This window comes from Mirounga angustirostris, unplaced genomic scaffold (assembly GCF_029215605.1).
Source record: "Mirounga angustirostris isolate CCGP_5_RB_7025 unplaced genomic scaffold, mMirAng1.0.hap1 SCAF_4, whole genome shotgun sequence".
NCBI lineage: Eukaryota > Metazoa > Chordata > Mammalia > Carnivora > Phocidae > Mirounga > Mirounga angustirostris.
In genome coordinates, this window is record NW_026991712.1 from 96057405 (window position 1) to 96078278 (window position 20874).

General features: G+C 41.1%; 1 protein-coding gene and 1 long non-coding RNA gene across 3 annotated transcripts in view; one reads left to right on the top strand and one right to left on the bottom strand.

Moving 5' to 3' along the window:
- The window catches only part of LOC123858268 (uncharacterized), a 30267-nt gene extending 27334 nt beyond the window's left edge, over positions 1-2933 (bottom strand). The window contains exon 1 of the long non-coding RNA XR_010410787.1: positions 2667-2933. This is a non-coding gene — a long non-coding RNA (uncharacterized LOC123858268). The remainder of the gene's footprint in view (positions 1-2666) is intronic.
- Positions 2934-3069: 136 nt separating this feature from the next.
- Positions 3070-20874, top strand: part of SLC16A1 (solute carrier family 16 member 1) — a 48862-nt gene continuing 31057 nt past the window's right edge. The window contains exon 1 of one of the 2 annotated variants that reach the window (XM_064588625.1): positions 3070-3242. The gene's annotated coding sequence lies outside the window, so the exon portion shown is untranslated. The remainder of the gene's footprint in view (positions 3243-20874) is intronic. The other variant, XM_064588626.1, reaches the window with a different exon arrangement.

Here is a 20874-nt window from a genome sequence, read left to right on the forward strand (position 1 = left end):
AAACTGCACTTAGGGAGCGCCTGGGTGGCTCAGTCTGCTGAGCGACCAACTCTTGATTTCGCCTCAGGTCATGATCTCAGTATCCTGGGATCCAGCCCGTGTCCCTCATCGCAGAGCCAGCTTGTCCCTCTCCCTCTGTTCCTCCCCTCCTCACCCTTGCTGGCACCTGCGCTCTTTCTCTTTCCCAATCAATCAATCAATCAATCAATCAATAAAATAAAATCTTAAGAAAAAAAAGACAGCCTTTCAAAAACATACAAACAAACCCCCCAAAAACAAACAAAAAAAACACAACTTGGTACCACAGAAGAACCTAGAGGCTGGAGATCTGGTTCTTCTGGTCATGCCATTTATTAGATGACTAGCCTTAGAAAAGTTAGCTTCTCTGGGCCTTAATTTCTCTTCTGTAAAACCTCCTCTCAGCTCTAAATTTCTGATCCTGTGCTTACTAGTTTATTTCTTCAGTGTCTCATGGATTAATCAGGAAGAAATCTAGAGAAAAGCAAGAATTTTACCTGTATCATTTCATCAGTTTTGCCAGCTCACCCATCCTATTTCTACTTTTAAGCTGAGAACCTTTCCCTTGCTTGTGATCTTTCCCTCTTATGCACTTTATGAACAAATTATAATATTAATCACAAACACCTGTAGAGTGCTTTCCAAGTTTTATCAACCCCTTCTGCAAATACTCTGATTATTATCACTACACCTCAGGCTGGTATGTATTATCTTCAGTTTACCTGGCTGGCCCAGAAGAGTTCAATGAATTAATTGTCCAAAGTAACACAGATAATAAGTTATGGGAACAAGCCTTCTGATTCCAAAGTCTATACTCTTTTCACAACACTACAGTTCCTGCTAGGAGCAGATCCAGATTTTGTGGAGCCTGAGGTGTATACAATTTTGGTGGACATTTTCAAGAAAAGGAATACAAAATTACAATAAAGCACTAACATGATCCTGTGAACACATTGTTAGGGCCCCTCTCAGGGCCCTGGAAGGGGTCTATTCAAGTGCTTTTAGAATTATCTTTAGGATTCAGTTTCATGGTTTTCCATGGTTATACAATTATTTAATGCTCACTATATGCCAGACACTTAAGTAAAATACTATTTTTATTACCATTAAAACCCTATGAGGTAGGTACTATCCCCATTTTACAGAGCAGGGAATGAGGCTTGGAGAGTAAAATAATTTGCCTAGGGATACAGAGCTTTTAAGTGCAAAGTATCAAAATTGGAACTGACACCTGGCTCCTGGGTTGGTATTATAAACCTACCCCACACTGTTCCTACATAAGCCTTCTTTTCGGGTTTCCTGGGAATCAACTTATTCTACCACTTCCCACTACATTCTATAGTTCTGGACCTGATAAGCTCATGTCTGAACCAGTCCCATTTTTCTCCCTAACTCAGTTCTCCTACCATCTACCATGAAAGCTGCTACCACCCTAACAATCCTAAAGCCCTGCGGTTCTAAATCCTGGCCACTGGGGTGGCCTGAATTGCCTTAATTCTCTGCATTTATCAAAAGTGAAAAGCAGTTACTGCTCATATGCGGTGCTTGGCCATAGATTCTGTACTGTCTTCTGAGGTGTTGAACTATCACTGAAAACTTTGTGTGAAACAGAGGCAGAGTGGGTGAAGGGAAAGCAACATTTACATCTCAGAACCTGATTTCTCAGTCCCCACTCCCCAATCTTAGTTCTTCATTTGCAAGACAAAATCTTAAGGCCAACCTCACAAGGCTGTGAGAATTAAGGGCAGAGAGGGCAGGGTTGGGGCCAACAGCAAGTGGTCATCAAATATTGGTTGATTTCTTCTGCCTGACTCAACCCTCCAAAGAACTTGTAAACTCATTGAAGGTAGGGGCCTTCATACATTTTTCGTATTTCCCAAAAGCTAACATAAGAGACACCTCATGATTATTCAAGCTGATCACTTAAAATGATACACTTCCAGTGTCTGGACTTGCTCAAGAATTTAATTTACAATGGCTCTTAGAACAAAATCAGACTCTGAAGTCTGACTTTGGATGTTGGTCACTTACTCTGTGACCTCTGGAAAGTTACCTAACCTCTCTGAGCCTCAAGCCCCTTATTTGTAAAATGTTAATAATAGTTACCGACCTCATAAGGTTATGAGGATAATTCAGGTGAACTGCTAAGTATATAATCAGTCCCTCAGAACTGCTAGCTCTAATTATATCCTGTCCCGAACATTCAGTGTCCAGAAAAACTTGGCCTCTGCATTCTCGTTTCTCCATGTTTCCAACATACACACCTCCCTAGGGACCAGTCTCACCACCCTCTGACCTGCTCTTCTTTCCCGACTTCTGTGTTTAACACTCAGCATTCATCAAACGCCACAGGGGAGAGACTCTGTATTAAGAAAGTTCCACCACGTCTCTCATCAAAAGCACCAAAAGTGCCCAGGAGGCTGGTTCTACTACTGTTGCCATTTTAGAGAACAGGAAACAGGCCCTGAGGGTTTGAGTGACTTCCCCGAGTTCACCGAACTCTGCGGAGGCCACAGCCCGCGCTCTCACCGCCCGCCCCTTCGGCCTCTTCCCGGGCCCGCGGTGGCCCCACGTCCATTCACACCCTGCCCAGTCCCTCCTCTTCCAGTCGCTTCCCTGCTCCTCCGCGCGCCCGTCGCCCCCCACACCTGAGTCAGGCCCCCGGGGGTACGCCCCATCCGTCCTTGGCGGCTTTTCCCTTTTCTCTGCCAGAGACTGAGGGGGAGGCCGGCGCCGATGTCCCGCACGCGTGTAGGTCACCGCGAACTCCTTGGACTAGGGACCGGAGGGGCGAGCTCCGCAGAGGAGCACAGCAGCGGTGTGGCCGCCGCATAGCGGGGGCGCGGAGCGCGGGTCGTGCCGGGCCGCCGGTCACGTGGCGGGGAGGGGGCGCCGGCGCGCGCCAGGGCGCGGGCGGGCGCGCGCGCCTGAGAGCGTGTGGAGGCGCGAGTCGCGGTTCGGGCGTATGTATGGGGGGGGAGGGGGCGGCGGCCGGGAGGGCCGACTCCGCCCCATGTGCGCATGCTCCGGCCCCGGAGGATTATAAGGCAGCCCCGCGGGGCCGGCCCGACAAAGTGCTGGCGAGCTGCGACGTGACCTGCCGGCCGCGTGTGTGCCCGAGAGAGCGAACGAGGTAGCTGGCGAAGGACGCGACCGGGACCCTGGGCCCTGCGGGACTCCAGCTGTGTCACGTACACGCTTGGCGGCGCGAACCGCGCATAACGGTTAGTTGGGTAACGGCCGGCGGCGGCGCTGGGCGCGGACCCCGCGGTTCCCCTGCCTCCCTGGTGGGTGGGAGGGAGCCTCGGGGGGGCGCAGACCTGGGTCTCGCGGGAGGGAGGCGGCCGCTTAGCCCCGGAGCGTGGCGTTGGGCAAGGAGACCTTGAGGCGATGGGGACAGCGCCTCGCCCCGCCGAGCTGCGGCCCCGTGGTCAGGTGCGGGCCACCGGCCTGGCCGGGGAGTTGGGTTTGCGCGCCGGTGACCTTGCGCAAGTAGCTTTTCCCCTAGCGTTCAGGAGTCTCCCCAAGAGATGCTTTTGATTTGGAAAAGGGACGACGTGGGGCCGGTTCACGTGGTGCCTCCCCGCTCTCCTGGCCGCGTTCTGCTCCGAGGGAAGGGACTCGGGGCGGGAGTTATTTTGGACTCGTGGCATGCCCGCCCCAACCTCGGCCAGCCAATCCTTGCCCCACCTGGTGACTTGCGAGAGTGGTTTGGGGAGCCGCAGCCCCCGCAGCCAAGACGTGACTGCAGGGTTCGCGCGGACTTTGCGGAGGGAACAGTGCAGCTGGCCGACTCCGGGACTGGTGCTGACGGGGACTCTTTGTCATTCAACCTGTGGCTGCCGAACATCGACTGCAGCGCCCTCGCGCTCCTGGTCTTGAAGGCGGCCCTGTGGGGAGGAATCTGAAGGATAGCGTTACACTTGGTCGGATGCACTCGTTTTGTTCCAAGTGCATCCTTTTTTTCCACGTGCATTTTAAGCATTTCGTGTCTTTGTCACGACTTATTTGGTGTGGCAAGCAGTGGCCCAAACTACTTTGTAATTATTTTCGACCAAGAAACAAACGGATTTCTACTTGAGCCGGGTTTCCAGCGTTTGCTTAAGAACTAGGCTCCTAGAAAGCAGTAGAATGTTTACAGAGCTACTCTTTACCATAACTAGTTTTGAAATGCTTTTTTTTTTTCAAAAGTTATTCCGGTTTCGAAATAAAATGCGTACACGTCAGTGCCCTGATAAAACAAATGTGGGCTTAGTAACTAGTGGAATGTCGTGATAGGGTGAACTCTGAATTGTGTGAGAGTTTGGAAGAGTATGACTAAGAATTAGGCATTAATAAACAATGTCAGTGTCGTTTACCAGAACTGTGAGTGAAATAGAGACTATGTATCTTCAGCTTTTTAGTTTGGCATTAAGTAGTACCCATTAGTCCAAGTCTTATGCCCTGGAGTACAACTTGGCCTTCAAATTGCCATAGAAAATATCAGGAATTCATGACATCTAGCCTTTAATATAGGTAATGGGTAAGTATTATTTAAAAGTTTAACATACTTGAGTAATTTAGGGTTTAGATAAATGCTGTTCTTTAATCATATTGCAGTGACTCTTGTTAAATATGCAAGTTAATGGTCTGGAAAGCATTTTGTGAGATTTTTATAGCTGAATAGGTTTAAAGGTTTGGTTGTAAGCTTAACATAATAGGCTATAACATCCCTAAACAGATAAAAAAAGGATAATAAGGTCATAGGATGAAACCATTTGATAGTGTCTCAATAGTTTACATGTCTTTTTATCTTCTAAATATTAATGCATATAATATTAGCCCTGGAAAAGATCTTAATGACCAGCTAGTCAGATTCCCTTATTTTACAGATTAGGAAATTGAAGTTGGAGAAGTTAAGTGACTTAACATCTTAGGTGTGAAAACTTGTTGATGTTTTTGTGGGAATTAATGTGTCTTTTGACTCCCATTTAATCAGATTGGCACTCTTGAGCTTTCTGTAAAATTGTTAATATGGATATAAATTTATACTAAAATAGATATTTTGAATAACTTTCCCAATTTATGTCCTTCATTCCCATTGTGTTTTCAATCCACTTTATAATGCATCCCTGTATATAGGATTTAGGTCCCTGTAAATACCTATATGGCCAGTCTGTTTTTGTTGCAGATGAAGACTAGGAAGATGGAACTTGGATGTGAGAATAACAGACCAGAGAGTTGTGAATATTTTTGTATTCAGCAATTTGTTATTAGCTATTAGGCACTATGAGAGACTTAGGATTTGGCAATGAACAAGTTCTGGCCCTATCCCTCCTGGAGTTTGTAGTTTAACTGGAGAGCAGATAGGTAACAGTGATTACCACAAGTACTCTTTATAAACATATATCGAGTGTTATGATAGAGGGAGTACAGGTTCCTGTGGAACGAAATAGTGTATTCTGTACTATGAGAAGATACCCAACCCAGTATAGAAGCAGTCTGGGTACACCTCTCTGAGGAATGCTATTTAACTTTTTAGACTTGAAGTTTAGGAGCTAACTAGGCCGGGAAGTGATGGTGGAGAGCATTCCAGCCATGAATGCTGAAGCTACAGTCAGAATACAGGGTACATTGGAAAAACTGCAAGAATTTACCAAAGCTAAAGCATAAGAGGGAGCAGGGAAATTAGGGAGAGATGGAAGTTGGAGAGGTAGATAATATCAGATAATGGAAGGCCTTATAAGTCATTTTAAAGAATTAGGGAAGGGACTAGGTTAAAAATTTAAGGAAGCACTCTTGCATTGAAGCTAATCAAAGGCGGTTTAGGGTTTAGGGTAAAGATTTTATTTATTTGACAGAGAGAGACAGTGAGAGAGGGAACACAAGCAGGGGGAGTGGGAGAGGGAGAAGCAGGCTCTCCGCCAAGCAGGGAGCCCGATGTGGGGGCTCGATGCGGGGCTCGATCCCAGGACCCTGGGATCATGACCTGAGCCGAAGGCAGACGCTTAATGACTGAACCACCCAGGCGCCCCAGTTTAAGGGTTTTAAGTGGAGTTGAGGATCATATTTTGCATTTTAGGAACCTCACTCTGCATACAATGTGGGAAACAGGCTGAAGGAAGTCTGTTGGGAGTGTGTGAGACCACAGTGATGGACAGTAGTGGTAGGAGGGAAGAGGCGGGGAGCACACAGGATTCAGTGGCAGACCAGATGTGGGAAACTGGGGCAGCCAGAGTTAACAGTATCTCCGAGGTCTCTAGCTTGACCAAATATGATTTTGTGGGTTTATCAGATGGTATTTGTCTCCATTTAACCAGTGGGGGCAATTAAGACATTGTGTGACTAGCCCAGGGCTGCTCAGGTTGTAAGTCTGGGAAATAAAACAAATCCATTCCTGTCCTCTTTGTAGTTCTATTGGTGTGATTGATAGTGATTTTTTAAATTTATTCTCCTCTAAACAAACTACTATCGAAAAATTTCAAACATAATTGAGAGCCAGTGTTTCATCTATACCCTTTTCTACTCCCCCACAACTGCTAGTGGATTATTCTGAAGCAAGTCGTATGTACATAATTACTCCGTCTACGAATATTTCAGTATATCTCTAAAAGATATGATTCAAAAAATCATAACCACATACTATTATCTCACCTGTAAAAATGAACATAACCAAATAACCAGGCAGTATTCAAATTTTCCTCAGTTGGCGTTCTTTTGTTTTTTAAGTGAGCTCTACATCCAGTGTGGGGCTTGAGCTCAGGACCCCGAGATCAAGAGTCACATGCTCTATTGACTGAGCCAGCCAGGCGTTGTATCCCTAAGCTTTTTCTTTTTAATTTTTTAAGATCTATATATTTATTTGAGAGAGAGAAAGCACGGTTTGGAGGAACAGAGGGAGAAGTCAGGCAGACTCCATGCTGAGTGCGGACGGAGCCTGAAGTGGGACTCCATCTTATTACCCTGATATGGCGACCTGAGCCAAAACCAAGAGTTGGATGCTCAACCGACTGTGCCACCCAGGCACTACCACCCACCCCCCCAAGTTGCTTTTAAATAATTGGTTTGTTTGATTTGGGATCCAAACACAGTCACATATTACATTTGGTTGATAGATCTTTTAATCTACAGTTTCCCCCTTTCTCATTCCTCATAATTTATTTGCTGAAGCAACCAGGTTATTTTTCCTGAAGTTTCCCTCATTCTGGATTTTGTTGAATATATCCCTCTGGAATAGTTTTAACATGTTTTAGTTCAACATGTCCCTTGATCCTGTAAGTTGGTAGCTAGGTTGAAGACTTCAAGCATGCTTAGATCAGTTCAGGTTTGATTTCTGAGAGTAGGGACAGTGTGGGGGAGAGGACAAAATATAATTCCTAGGTGATGACGTATATTTCCATCAGGAGGCCTATGTTTGGTTATCACTGACTCTGCTATATTAATGGCATGGTTCCATTTTCTCATTAGTGGTTTGCAAATGGCCTTTAATTCTCTAACATTCCTTTTGGGTTTTTTTTTTTTTTTTTTTTTTAAGATTTATTTAGAGCACCTGCGTGGCTCAGTCTTTTAAGCGTCTGCCTTCGGCTCAGGTCATGATCCCAAGGTCCTGGCATCGAGTCCCGCATCAGGCTCCCTGCTCAGCGGGGAGCCTGCTTCTCCCTCTGCCTGCCACTCCCCCTGCTTGTGTTCTCTCTCTCTCTAATAAAATCTTTAAGAAAGAAAGATTTTATTTATTTATTTGAGAGAGAGTGAGGGGGAGGAGCAGAGGGAGAGGGAGACGCAAGCTCCACACTGAGCAGGGTGCCTGATGCGGGACTTGATCCCAGGACTCTGGAATCACGACCTGAGCCGAAGGCAGGCGCTTAACAGATTGAGCCACCCAGGCGTCCCTCTCTTAACATTCCTTCTTAACTGATTAACTAGAATACCTCTATAGAGAGAAGTAGGGTTTTTTTTCCCAGTTTATTTTGAGATATAATTGACATCACCATATAAGTTTAAGTTATACAGCATAATGGCTTGACTAGCATATATTGTGAAATGATTGCCACAATAAGTAAGTTTAGTTAGCATCCATCCTCAACTCATTAGATAAAGAGCAAAAAAATTTTTTTTCCTTCTGAAGAGGACTCAGAATTTACTCTCTTAACCTTCATATATATCATATATCAGTGTTAACTATAGTCATCATGTTGTACTTCACATCGCTGGTACTTATCTTATAATTGGAAGTTTGTACCTTTTGACCACCTTCTTCTAAGTGGTTTTTGAATAGAAAGAGCAAGTTAAAGTTTGTGTGTTTTAATACAATGTCATATATGATTGAGACACTATCTTTTTGAGAAATGTATTTAAATGTATCAAGGTACATCCTCTTTAAAAGCCAGTATTTTGTTAAAATGTTTTTAGCACTTGATATTAACATTTCAAATGGTTTTTTAGTATTTGGAATATTTAGAATTTCTATTCTTACATTGATAGGGTTTCTTTTGGTCTTCTCTGCTCTTTTTTGAAGAGCTTATTTGTTCCCATAGCTTTTGGGGAATTTCTGGTAGAATCACTACCAAATCTAAATCTCAAGCTGTAACCAGAATACAGATTTTAAATTCCTTAAGTACAGATATTGATTACTGTTATCAGTGATCTGCTTTTCTAATTATCTCCTGGGCATTTCAAACTTAAAATGTTGCCTAAGGTTCATTATTTCTGCCTGTTTTCAACTTCCCTTCATTCCCAAATCTTGTCTTTCCTTCTGACTACATTCTTTCAAGTAGTTAGGCTTAAAACCTCTGAGTCAGTCATCTAAATACTTCCCTGATGGGGGCCCCTGCCCTTCCAAATGCAATTATGTGCCAAACGCTTCTCTTCTTTTTTATCTCTTGTGTCCATTCTCTCCCCCCAACCCCACCCCACTTTTCATTTTATCATTACTCCCTAGTTTCGGCTGTTGCCATGATTGTTGCAGTGGTGGCCTTGTACCATCATTGCCCTTCCCCTTTTCCAGTCTGTTCTGTAATGTGCCACCAGTTCTGATCATGTCATTTCTCTAGTCAAAATCTTCTCATGGCTTTCCTAGTGCCTACCAAATTTAGTATTCATCTGGATAGATTTTAGTCTTCAATATATGACTCCAGGTTACCCTTCTGAGTTGTATGTTATTCTTCCTTTAACTTGCACTGACAAACTGAAATTTTTCTCCATGCTTTTTTCCCTGTAATTTTTTTTTCTCTTTTCCTGGTCCTAGGATCCATTTTTTTTTTTTAAGGATTTTATTTATTTATTTGACAGAGAGAGAGAGACAGAGCAGGAACACAAGCAGGGGGAGTGGGAGAGGGAGAAGCAGGCTTCCCGCCGAGCAGGGAGCCCGATGTGGGACTCGATCCCAGGGTGACCTGAGCCGAAGGCAGACGCTTAACGACTGAGCCACCCAGGCGCCCCCTAGGATCCATTTTATAATGGATCTGTATGCCAAGATTAGTATAGTTGAGATGTTTGAGCCCTCATATCCTATAAAGAAGTGATAAAACAATAATAATGATCTTAAGGAAATGGTGATTTCTCTTCTGGGGTCACAGTACACACAACGACAGCACGAGCTCACATCTACCAACAGGGAGACTTGGCTGCAAGGGCTAAGCTATTGAGGAGTACAACTGACCATTTATGCAGAAGAAGCAGGATCCAGCTCTGTTGGTTGTCCATACAATTCCGTTACTACTCACAGCTCATAATACTGTTGAATCTAATCTGATTTGATTACAATGACTTAGCCTTCATATAAAAGAGAAATTCCTCAAAATGTACAAGCATTGTAAGCTGCATATTTGATCATTTGTTGAAAAATATTTCTTCCATTTGATTTTGCTCTTACTGTGTAAATCACTGAAGATTATTGAGTGAATGAAAGCTTGATAATGCGCTCTGGTGTGTTAAACTGTTTTGGATAGTAAAGGGGCTTTTTTTTTTTAATTAAGTTTTTACTTTAAATCTAATACATTTAACATACAGCGTTATATTGGTTTCAGAAATACAATATAGTGATTGAACAATTCTGTACATTACTCAGTGTTCATCAGTTTGTCTTTTTTTAAAATTTTTTATTGTTATGTTAATCCCCATACATTACATCATTAGTTTTAGATGTAGTGTTCCGTGAATCATTGTTTGTGCATAACACCCAGTGCTCCATGCAGAACGTGCCCTCCTCAATACCCATCACCCCCCTCCCCTCTAGAACCCTCAGTTTGTTTTTCAGAGTCCATTATCTCTCATGGTTCGTCTACCCCTCCGATTTGCCCCCCTAAAAAAAATTTTTTTAAGTAAGCTCTACACCCAACATGGGGCTTGAACTCACAACTCCAAGACCAAGAGTTGCGCGGTCCACTGGCTGAGCTAGCCATGTGCCCCCCAAATTCTCTTAAATGCCATAAGTTAAATGGAATGGGGGTGTCTTTATTGACTTGGGGGACTTTCTTGCCCTCTTTTGGATACATCAGCAACAGTGCTTCAAATCTTATCTTCACAAGTTTACTCTATTAGATGCAGGCTTTTATTTTGCTCCGCTAAGTGAATCCCTAATGGGGTCAGTGGAATTCAGGTTTGAAATACCTCCTCTGGAGATTAGAAATACACATCCTTGGGGTGCCTGGCTGGCTTTTTCAGAAGAGTGTGCGAGTCTTGATCATGCGTGAATTTGAGCCCCATGTTGGGTGTAGAGATTACTTAAATAAAAATGAAAGAGGGGCGCCTGGGTGGCTCAGTTGTTAAGTGTCTGCCTTCGGCTCAGGTCATGATCCCAGGGTCCTGGGATCGAGCCCCACATCGGGCTCCCTGCTCAGCGGGAAGCCTGCTTCTCCCTCTTCCTCTCCCTCTCCCCCCTGCTTGTGTTCCCTCTCTCGCTGTGTCTCTCTCTGTCAAATAAATAAATAAAATCTTAAAAAAAAAAAGACATTTTTTTTTAAAAGATTTTATTTATTTACTTTGAGAGAGAGGGAGTATGAGAGAGAGAGAGCATGAGGGGAGGGGCAGAGGGAGAGGGAGAAGCAGGCTCCCCGCTGAGCAGGGAGCCTGACAAGGGACTCGATCCCAAGACCCTGGGATCATAACCTGAGCCAAAGGCAGACACTTAACCGACTGAGCCCTCCAGGTACACAAGACACATCCTTTCTATTGTGATTGTGTAATGATGTTGTTTGTATTTACTCTGTCACCTAGAATACTACTTGATGGAGTTAGTAGAGGGAAAACGAATGGTTTAACAATTACTGTAGTTTCCAGGAAAATAAAACACTAATTTGAAATTGTATATTTCTAATAAAGGAACTGATAATTATCTTAAAAGACAATACAGTATTGTCAGCAATTAAGAAGGCTATTTAAGTTTTGTTTTTTTTTTTTTAAGATTTTATTTATTTGTCAGACAGAGAGAGAGACAAGCAGGGGAAGTGGCAGGCAGAGGGAGAAGCAGGCTCCCCGCTGAGCAGGGAGCTCAGTGTGGGACTCGATCCCAGGACCCTGGCATCATGACCTGAGCTGAAGGCAGATACTTAACCAACTGAGCCACCCAGGCATCCCATATTTAAGTTTAACTGTAGTATATTTTGAGGTAATAATGCTGACTTCTTTTTGCCACATCTTTAGTGTCTATGAACATCTTCTAAAAAAGTTTTGCATGTTCATAATAGACAAACTATGGAAAGAGCCCAGATGTCCCATCGACAGATAAATGGATAAAGAAGTTGTGGTGTGTATATATATATATATATATATATATATATATATACACACAATGGAATATTATTCAGCCATCAAAAAATAAAACAAGATGAAATCAGAGAGGGAGATAAACCATAAGAGACTCTTAACCATAGGAAACAAACTCAGGGTTGTTGGAGGGGAAGGGGGAATGGGTTAACAGGGTGATGGGCATTAAGGAGGGTATGTGATGTAATGAGCACTAGATGTTATATAAGACTGATGAATCACTGAACTCTACCTATGAAACTGATAATGCACTGTATGTTAATTGAATTTAAATAAAATAAAATTTTAAAAACTTTGCAAGTATACATTTGAGAATGGTAGGTAATGATTTAATGCCAGACAAACAGTACTCAATTTTAATACTCTTCTGTGGTTTGTTTGTTAACTGATAAAACAAACAAGAAAACAAAACAACTTATTTTTTTGAGATAATGAGGGTCAAAGGTAGCATAATAATGAAGTTCAGACTCATTCAAGGGATGTTTATTAAAGAATTACCATGTGTACAAGAAGTTACTAGAAAGGGATGAAGGAATATATATTTTAAAATATGGTTTGAGAACATTCAGAATGAGAATAAAGCTTTGAAATGAAATGTTAGTATATTACTACATTGTCTCTAGTCCTGAAAACTTAAGATATGTTTACGTGACAGTAAGTATAGTGTTAATTATTTCTGTTAGTGAATAGTTAAACTCAGTCTTTTGCAAGAAAAAGAAAAGGTTTCTTTGTTATCTTTCAATGAATTGTAATCCACTTATGCTCCCCATTAGGGTTCAGAATACTGGAAGTGAAGTAGATTCTAGCAGAAATACCACCTACTATATTCAAATACTCATGTCTATTCAAAGTAATGGAAATGACACAACCCTAACAACACATCTGTTTGTAATTTTAATCTAACCAGTACATTTTTTTAGATTCTGGAACAAGACAGGTCTTACATTAATAAATTAAAATGGCCCACTTAGATCTTGATTTGGTGAATGTATTTTCAGATTGCTGAAGAAAAACAGAACATATACAGGTATTCCAGAATATAACCTGGAATTCTGCCAAGCAGAAGCTGCCATTGAAGGATAAAGCCTCCCAACTTCCCCTTCTTTGCTACTACTCACATTCTTTATTTTATAAGATGTGAAATGGGTTTATATTTGGAGACTCTTGCCCAAGCAAGAAATAAATTAGCATGTGAAAGGGAACAGGACTTGGCCTAAACATGGACAATAGCCAATTTTTCAGTCTGTGAGAAGCAGGCAAAAATGAAGCATTACAGAAGGCACGATCTGCTGGTGTAGTAATAACTCAGAAAGTGAGACTGATTAGATTAAGTTCAATGTGCCAAAAGTTGTCTTCAGTGATTTTTTTTCTTTATTTAAAAACAAACAAGGGGTGCCTGGGTGGCTCAGGCAGTTAAGTGTCCAACTCCTGATTTTGGCTTAGGTCATGATTTCAGGGTTGTGAGATCAAGCCCCAAGTCAGGCTCAGTACTGGGGTGGAGCCTGTTTAAGATTTCTGTCTCCCTCTCCCTCCTGCTCTCATGCCCACTCTTTCTAAAAAAATAAATAAATAAATACAAAATAGCAAATAAAAACAAACTTTTCTGTTTCTTTGAGTATATAGGGCACTAGATCCAGAAAGCATAACATCGTATCACTGGAGGGCTTTTCCTGGTTGCATATTTTTCTCTGCTTCTCAAAAACTGGGGAAATCAGATTCCTTGAAGTTCATCTAATGCTAACTCTTGGAGGTGGGAGGAGGTTAAATTTTTTTTTTAAAGATTTTATTTATTCATGAGAGACAGAGGCAGAGGCAGAGGGAGAAGCAGGCTCCCCAAGGAGAAGGGAGCCTGATGCGGGACTCGATCCCAGGACCCCGGGATCATGACCTGAGCCGAAGGCAGATGCCTAACCATCTGAGCCACCCAGGTGCCCAGGAGGTTAAATTTTTCAAAAGTAGTAAGAATAGTCTCTGTCCTTAATTCATGATCTAAAAGTACACAACTAAACTAATTAGGGAAATAGTTACTTTTTTTTTTTTTTAAAGATTTTTATTTATTTATTTGACAGAGACCCAGTGAGAGAGGGAACACAAGCAGGGGGAGTGGGAGAGAGAGAAGCAGGCTCCTTGGGAGCCCGATGCGGGGCTCGATCCCAGGACCCTGGGATCATGACCTGAGCCAAAGGCAGACTCTTAACGACTGAGCCACCCAGGGGCCCCAGGAAATAGTTACTTATAAAAGAAAGAAGTAGACATACAGTTTAGTATCTTAGAGTTTTCAGAACACTACCTAAGAAGCACTAAGATGTCATGGAGGAAATTAACTCCATGTGGCATGATGTATTCAGAAAAACAAAGATTTTGGTGGGCTAGAGTAGATTTTTAGTATTAGATAAAATTAGAATTATGGAAATTATCAGTAAATGAAAATTTCATTTTTATAAATTACTAAATGCTTTTATCACATCAGTATGTGGATTTGGAATAAAACTATACTTTTTGCCTTTGTTTCTGATACGGTCTTTAAGACTAAGGTCTCCTAAAGCAGTGGTGCCTCTTGAATTATCCTTTTCTTCCTAGGGAATCATGCAGTTGACTTTCTCTTCCCTTTGCTCACTCACAACTGAGATTTTTTTTTTTTTTTTAAAGATTTTATTTATTTATTTGAGAGACAGAGCGAGAGAGCACAAGCAAAGGGGAGCGGCAGAGGGAAGGGGGAGAAGCAGGCCCCCCCGCCAGGCAGGGAGCCCAATGTGGGGCTCCATCACAGGACCTTGGGATCATGACCTGGGCCGAACGAAGGCAGACGCTTAACAGGCTGAGCCACCAAGGTGCCCCTCACAACTGAGATTAACTGAAGTGTGATTCCATCATGAATTCTAAATACATACTTCAAAAGTCCCTTACTTTTCCCTCCTCTACTTCCAACTCTTCCATAGTAGCATTACCAGAATATCTCTTCTTTTTCCCTTTTCTTCTTTCCTCTCTGGTTTATGAGATAAAAAAGCTTCAATCTTTGCTAATGAGTGTGATAAGTGCGAATGATACAACAGTATGAAGGAAAAGGAAACTTGTAAGTATACATTTTAATTGTGACTGATACAATAAAGAATTGGTTCTGTGAACTATGCTTAAAGCTTTGAAATATCCATAGAAGTTTTTTTCTAATTTCTGGACATCCTCATCTGCCTCCTTATCCCTGCAAATAAGCCCCACTATTAAAGAGAACTAAACTAACTTGATTTCATGGGTTTTGTCTTAGTTTATTATACTGTTATTTTCTAATGTATATTAAAACATACATTCATTTCTTTGTGGCGTGACTTTGAGGGGTAGCCTGGGTAGCTAACCATAGTGAAGTGGGAAAGTGCTCTGAAGTTAAGGGCTTGCAGTAAAAAGTAAAAATGAATTTACCACTTCATTTGAGTAGGTGTCCAACTTTGGCCCAGGAATCTTAATTCTGAGCCCTGAGAAACCCACAGACCTGTAATATTGAAGAGTTACCTGTTTTTTAACTCATCTAATGTTAAATAATCCATGAACTTTAAATGTAGAAAAAAATGAAGATGTCAGGTATTGTCTGTCTTAAACCTCACCATAAAGTAGAAAGCCACTATTCAGAAATAATACTATAGATCTGGACACATCCTGAAAAATATTTCTGATACTAAATGGAAAAAGCAGGCTATAAAGCAGCATGAAATATAACCCAATGTTTATATTACATATATGCTTATGTATCACTATCCTAGAAGTTTAAGAGAATCTTCATCAAAATGTGAATAAATGATAGGAGGATGGTAAATGACAGGCAAGAATCATCTTTTAAAGATTTATTTATTTGAGAGAGAGAGAGCATGCAATTGGGTGGGTGGGGGAGTAGGAGGGAGGGGGGGAGAGAGAAAATCCTCAGGCAGACTCCCTACTGAGTGCAAAGCCCGATGTGGGGCTTGATCCCTGAGATCATGACCTGAGCTGAAACCAAGAGTCAGGTGCTTAACAGACTGAGCCACCCAGGTGCCCCTGGGCAGACTTTATTTTCTATTTATATAGGTATATCCTCTAATTTCTCTATAATGAGTATGTATAACTTGTCATCTTTTATTACTTTGCTACTTTGTGTTTTTTTATTATAAGGTAATATATTTATTATATATATATTATATATATGTAATTATAAAGTAATGTTGGTTGGAACAAATCAAACAACACAGTATATGGAAAGAGAATTATTATCTACCCCTCACAACCTCCAACCAGTATAAAGTTTCAGATACATTACCTTTTTTTTTTTCTTTCTTCCCTAGAATCTAAACTCCATGAGGGCAGGGACCATGTCTGTTTAGTTTACTACTTTCACTCCAAGCACTCAAATTTTATTAAATGAATGGCAAAAAAGTTTGGTGTATAACCTGATATAATTTTTTTAAATGATTATATAGTCCTATTATGTTTAAGTTTAAAAATCTGAATTGCAAAAAATTCATGAAATTTAGGATATTGATAATTGATCCTCTTTAGAATCATAACACTAAAATCCTGCTTTTGTATGAATCTTTATTAACAAGGTATGCCCCTTCATTTGCACGAATAGAAACTAACCCTTGTTCTTTGGGATTGTAGTGTTTATAAAGAAAGTTACACCACAGTTTGTGCTTGGGTAGTAGAAAGGAAGGGTGAAATACCCAAGGAATGCAGTATGGCTCTTAGGAAGTTGTTAAATACAAGAATAAAGAATTAATCTGCTACTATAAGACTATTACTGGGGGCACCTGTGTGGCTCAGTCTTTTAAGCAGCTGACTGTTGGTTTTGGCTCAGGTCATGGTCTCAGGATCCTGAGATCGAGCCCTGCATCAGGCTCTGCAGGGGTCTGCTTGAGATTCTCTGCCTCTCCCTCTCCCTTTACCCCCTCCCTTGGCTCACACGCCCTCTTTCTCTCTAAAATAAGTATTTTTTTAAAAAAGACTTCAGGGGCGCCTGGGTGGCTCAGACGGTTAAGCATCTGCCTTCGGCTCAGGTCATGATCCCAGGGTCCTGGGATCGAGTCCCACATCGGGCTCCCTGCTCCTTGGGAGCCTGCTTCTCCCTCTGCTTCTCTCTCTCTCTTTCTCTGTCTGCCATGAATAAATAAATATATAAAATCTTTAAAAAAAATAAATAAATAAAAAATAAATAAAAAAGACTTCAAGTTTTTATTATAGTTCTAGTAGTTAACATACAGTGTTTTATTAGTTTACCTCTTTATCCGTTCATCAGTCGATGGACAGTTGGGTTGCTTCCATATCTTGGCTATTATAAATAATGCTGCAATAAACATAGGGGTGCATGTATCCCTTTGAATTAGTGTTCTTGTATTTTTTGGGTAAATACCCAGAAGTACGATTGCTGGATTGTGAGTTAGTTCTATTTTTAACTTTTTGAGGAACCTCCATACTATTTTCCACAGTGGCTGCACCAGTTTGCATTCCCACCAACAGTACATGAGGGCCCCTTTTTCTCCACATCCTCACCAACACCTTTTGTTTCTTAAGTTACTGATTTTAGCCATTCTGAGAAGTGTGAGGTGATACCTCGTTGTAGTTTTAATTTACATTTCCCTGATTATGAGTGATGTTGAGCATCATTTCATGTGTCTGTTGGCCATCTATAGGTCTTCCTTGAGGAAATGTCTGTTCATGCCTTCTGCCTATTTTTAATTGGATTCTTATTATTTTTTGGGTGTTGAGTTTTATAAGTTCTTTATAGATTTTGAATACTAACCCTTTATTGGATATGTCATTTGCAAATATCTTCTCCCATTCTTTAGGTTGTCTTTCCGTTTTGTTGATTGTTTCTTTTCACTGCACAGAAGCTTTTTATTTTGATGTAGTCCCGATAGTTTATTTTTGCTTTTGTTTCCCTTATGTCAGGAGACATACCTGGAAAGAAGTTTTTATGGCCAATGTGAAAGAAGTTACTGCCGTTTTTGTCTCCTAGGATTTTTATGGTTTCAGGTCTCACATTTAGATCTTTAATCCATTTTGAATTTACTTTTGTGTATATTGTAAAAAGTGTCCAGTTTCATTCGTTTGCATGTAGCTATCCAGTTTTCCCAACACCATTTGTTGAAGAGACTATATTTTTGCCATTGGATATTCTTTGTTGAAGATTAATTGACCATATAATTGTGAGTTTATTTCTGGATTTTCTATTCTGTTCCATTGATCTGTGTTTCTATTTTTGTGCCAATACCATTAATGTTTTGATTACTACAGCTTTGTGATTTAACTTGAAATCTGGAGTTTTGATCCCTTTAGTTTTTCTTTTCTTTTTCACGATTGCTTTGGCTATTTCTGGTTCCATACAAACTGTAGGATTGCTTGTTCTACTTCTGTGAAAAATGCTGTTGGTATTTTGATAGGGATTGCATTAAATGTGTGGATTGCTTTGGGTAGCATAGACATTTTAACAGTATTTGTTCTTCCAATCCATGAGCATGGAATGTCTTTTCATTTCTTTGTGTTATAAGACTATTACTTTTCATCCTGGATGGTATTTAATAGTTAATGAGCGTCACTTTTTTCTTCTTGAAGTAGTAATTCACTAGGAGCAATGTTAAACTGAAGATTTATTGTTCTTCATACTATGTCCCCTTAGAAGTCTACTTACTCGGGGCGCCTGGGTGGCTCAGTTGGTTGGGCGACTGCCTTCGGCTCAGGTCATGATCCTGGAGTCCCGGGATCGGGTCCTGCATCAGGCTCCCTGCTCGGCGGGGAGTCTGCTTCTCCCTCTGACCCTCCTCTCCCCCCTCTTGTGCTCTCTCTATCTCATTCTCTCTCTCAAATAAATAAATAAAATATTAAAAAAAAAAAAAGTCTACTTACTCTTAGAAAATTGGGAGCCAGAACCCTAGTAGTAAAAGATGCTAAGTTGGGTCTCATGTTTTGCTATTTGTTAGCTGTAGTAGAAATAGTTGCTAGTATCTTGAAACCTTTTTATAATGAACATTTTAACAAGTTCATAATTTTTCATGCACTCTTGAGGTTTATATTAAATTATTAAAGAGAGATTTTTTTAAGATTGTTTATTTATTTATTCGAAAGAAAACGGGAGAGTGCACGTGCAGAGCTGAGTGAGAACCTGAGTCGGGGGGAGGGGCAGAGGGAGAGGGAGAAGCAGGCTCCCTGCTGAGCAGGGAGCCCAATATGGGGCTCTATCCCAGGACCCTGCGATCATGACCTGAGCTGAAAGCAGATGCTTAACTGATTGAGCCACTCATGCGCCCCAAAGGGAGAGATATTTTTATTGGAATTAGTTTGATTATGCTTATAGTTTGCAAATCAGACTTTAAAAGTAAGTAGAAGTTTCTCTTTCCCTAATTTTGAAAACTCTGATTCTCAATTTAAAATGCATATTAATATATATCAATATTATCTATTCTGTAAGTCTACAAGTAGATTACTTACCTTTGAAAGAAATTGCACTGTTACGGCGAGAAGAGAAATAAAGTACTAAGATTAACCCTCAATAGGGAAACCAGAACCTGAATCGAGAGTTTCTACACATATCAGGGACCATACTTCTTTACCCCACCCACTTGCCTAAAATTATGCTTATTTGGTTGAATGGATGCCAGAAATCATTGTCTTACAAGGAGAATTAAAGAGTGTTACAGAGGGACGCCTGGGTGGCTCAGTTGGTTAAGCGGCTGCCTTCGGCCTGGGTCGTGATCCCAAGGGTCCTGGGATCGGGTCCCACATCAGGCTCCTTGCTCAGCAGGGAGCCTGCTTCTCCCTCTCTCTCCCTCTGCTTGTGCTTTCTCTGTCAAATAAATAAAATCTTTAAAGAAAAAAAAAAAAGTGTTACAGATTCAGATTATTGAGTATGATATTGGCTGAGATTGACAAAAGAGAATTAAATAAGTAAATATGTGTACACACATATGTATACACACACGTACATATATGTGTATTCACTACCTTTAAGCTTGCACATTACTTTGTTCATTTGCAGATACGATCAACTTCATCAGTTCTCTGTAGTACTTAAAAAACTTTAAATCCTCGGGGCGCCTGGGTGGCTCAGTTGGTTAAGCGACTGCCTTCGGCTCAGGTCATGATCCTGGAGTCCCGGGATCGAGTCCCGCATCGGGCTCCCTGCTCGGTGGGGAGTCTGCTTCTCCCTCTGATCCTCCCCCATCTCATGCTCTCTCTCTCTGTCTCATTCTCTCTCTCAAATAAATAAATAAAATCTTTAAAAAAAAAAACAAAAACTTTTAAATCCTCTATTTTTCAATTTAAGATTTTATTTTTATTAATTAAAAATTTTTAAAATAAGATTTTATTTAATTTAATAAGATTTTATTTAATTTTATTAATAAATAAATATTTATTTTTATTTTGAGAGCAAGCAGGAGGAGGGGCAGAGGAAGAGAGAGAGAATCTCCTGCAGACTGCACACTGAGGCAGAGCCTGATGCAGAGCTTGATCTCATGATTCTGATATGACCTGAGCCAAAATCAAGAATCCAACACCCAGCTGACTGGGCCACCCAGGCGCTCCTAATCCTCTTTTTTAAAACAACTACAAGAGATTAGGTTTGACATTTAAAAATTTGGGTTGTTATAGCAACATCATAGGGCTGTTATTAGAGCATTAAACAAAGTCAAGATAAATTAATTGGAAGTCTGCATCAGTGTAGTCCCAGTCAAGCAGAAATAAACAAAAATTGATTTTTCACTTACTATTAAGTCTTGGGCATTCTGTAGTTTCTTATGGAATTTATTTTTTTACTTTTCATTTTTTTAAGTAGACTCCATGCCCGGTGTGGAGCCCAACGTGGGGCTTGAACTCACAACCCTGAGGTCAAGACCTGAGGGGAGAATGAAGAGTCACATATTTAGGGGCCCCTACGTGGCTCAGTTGTTAAGTGTTGACTCTTGATTTCAGCTTAGATCATGATCTCAGGATTGTTAGATTAAGCCCCATGTAGGGCTCAGCGGAGAATCTGCTTGAGATTCTCTCTCCCTCTGCCCCTTCTCCTGGCCACGCACCTCTCCCTCTCCCTCCCTCTCTAAAATAAATAAATCTTAAAAAAAAAAAAAAAAAAGAGTCCTATGTTTAACTGACTGAGCC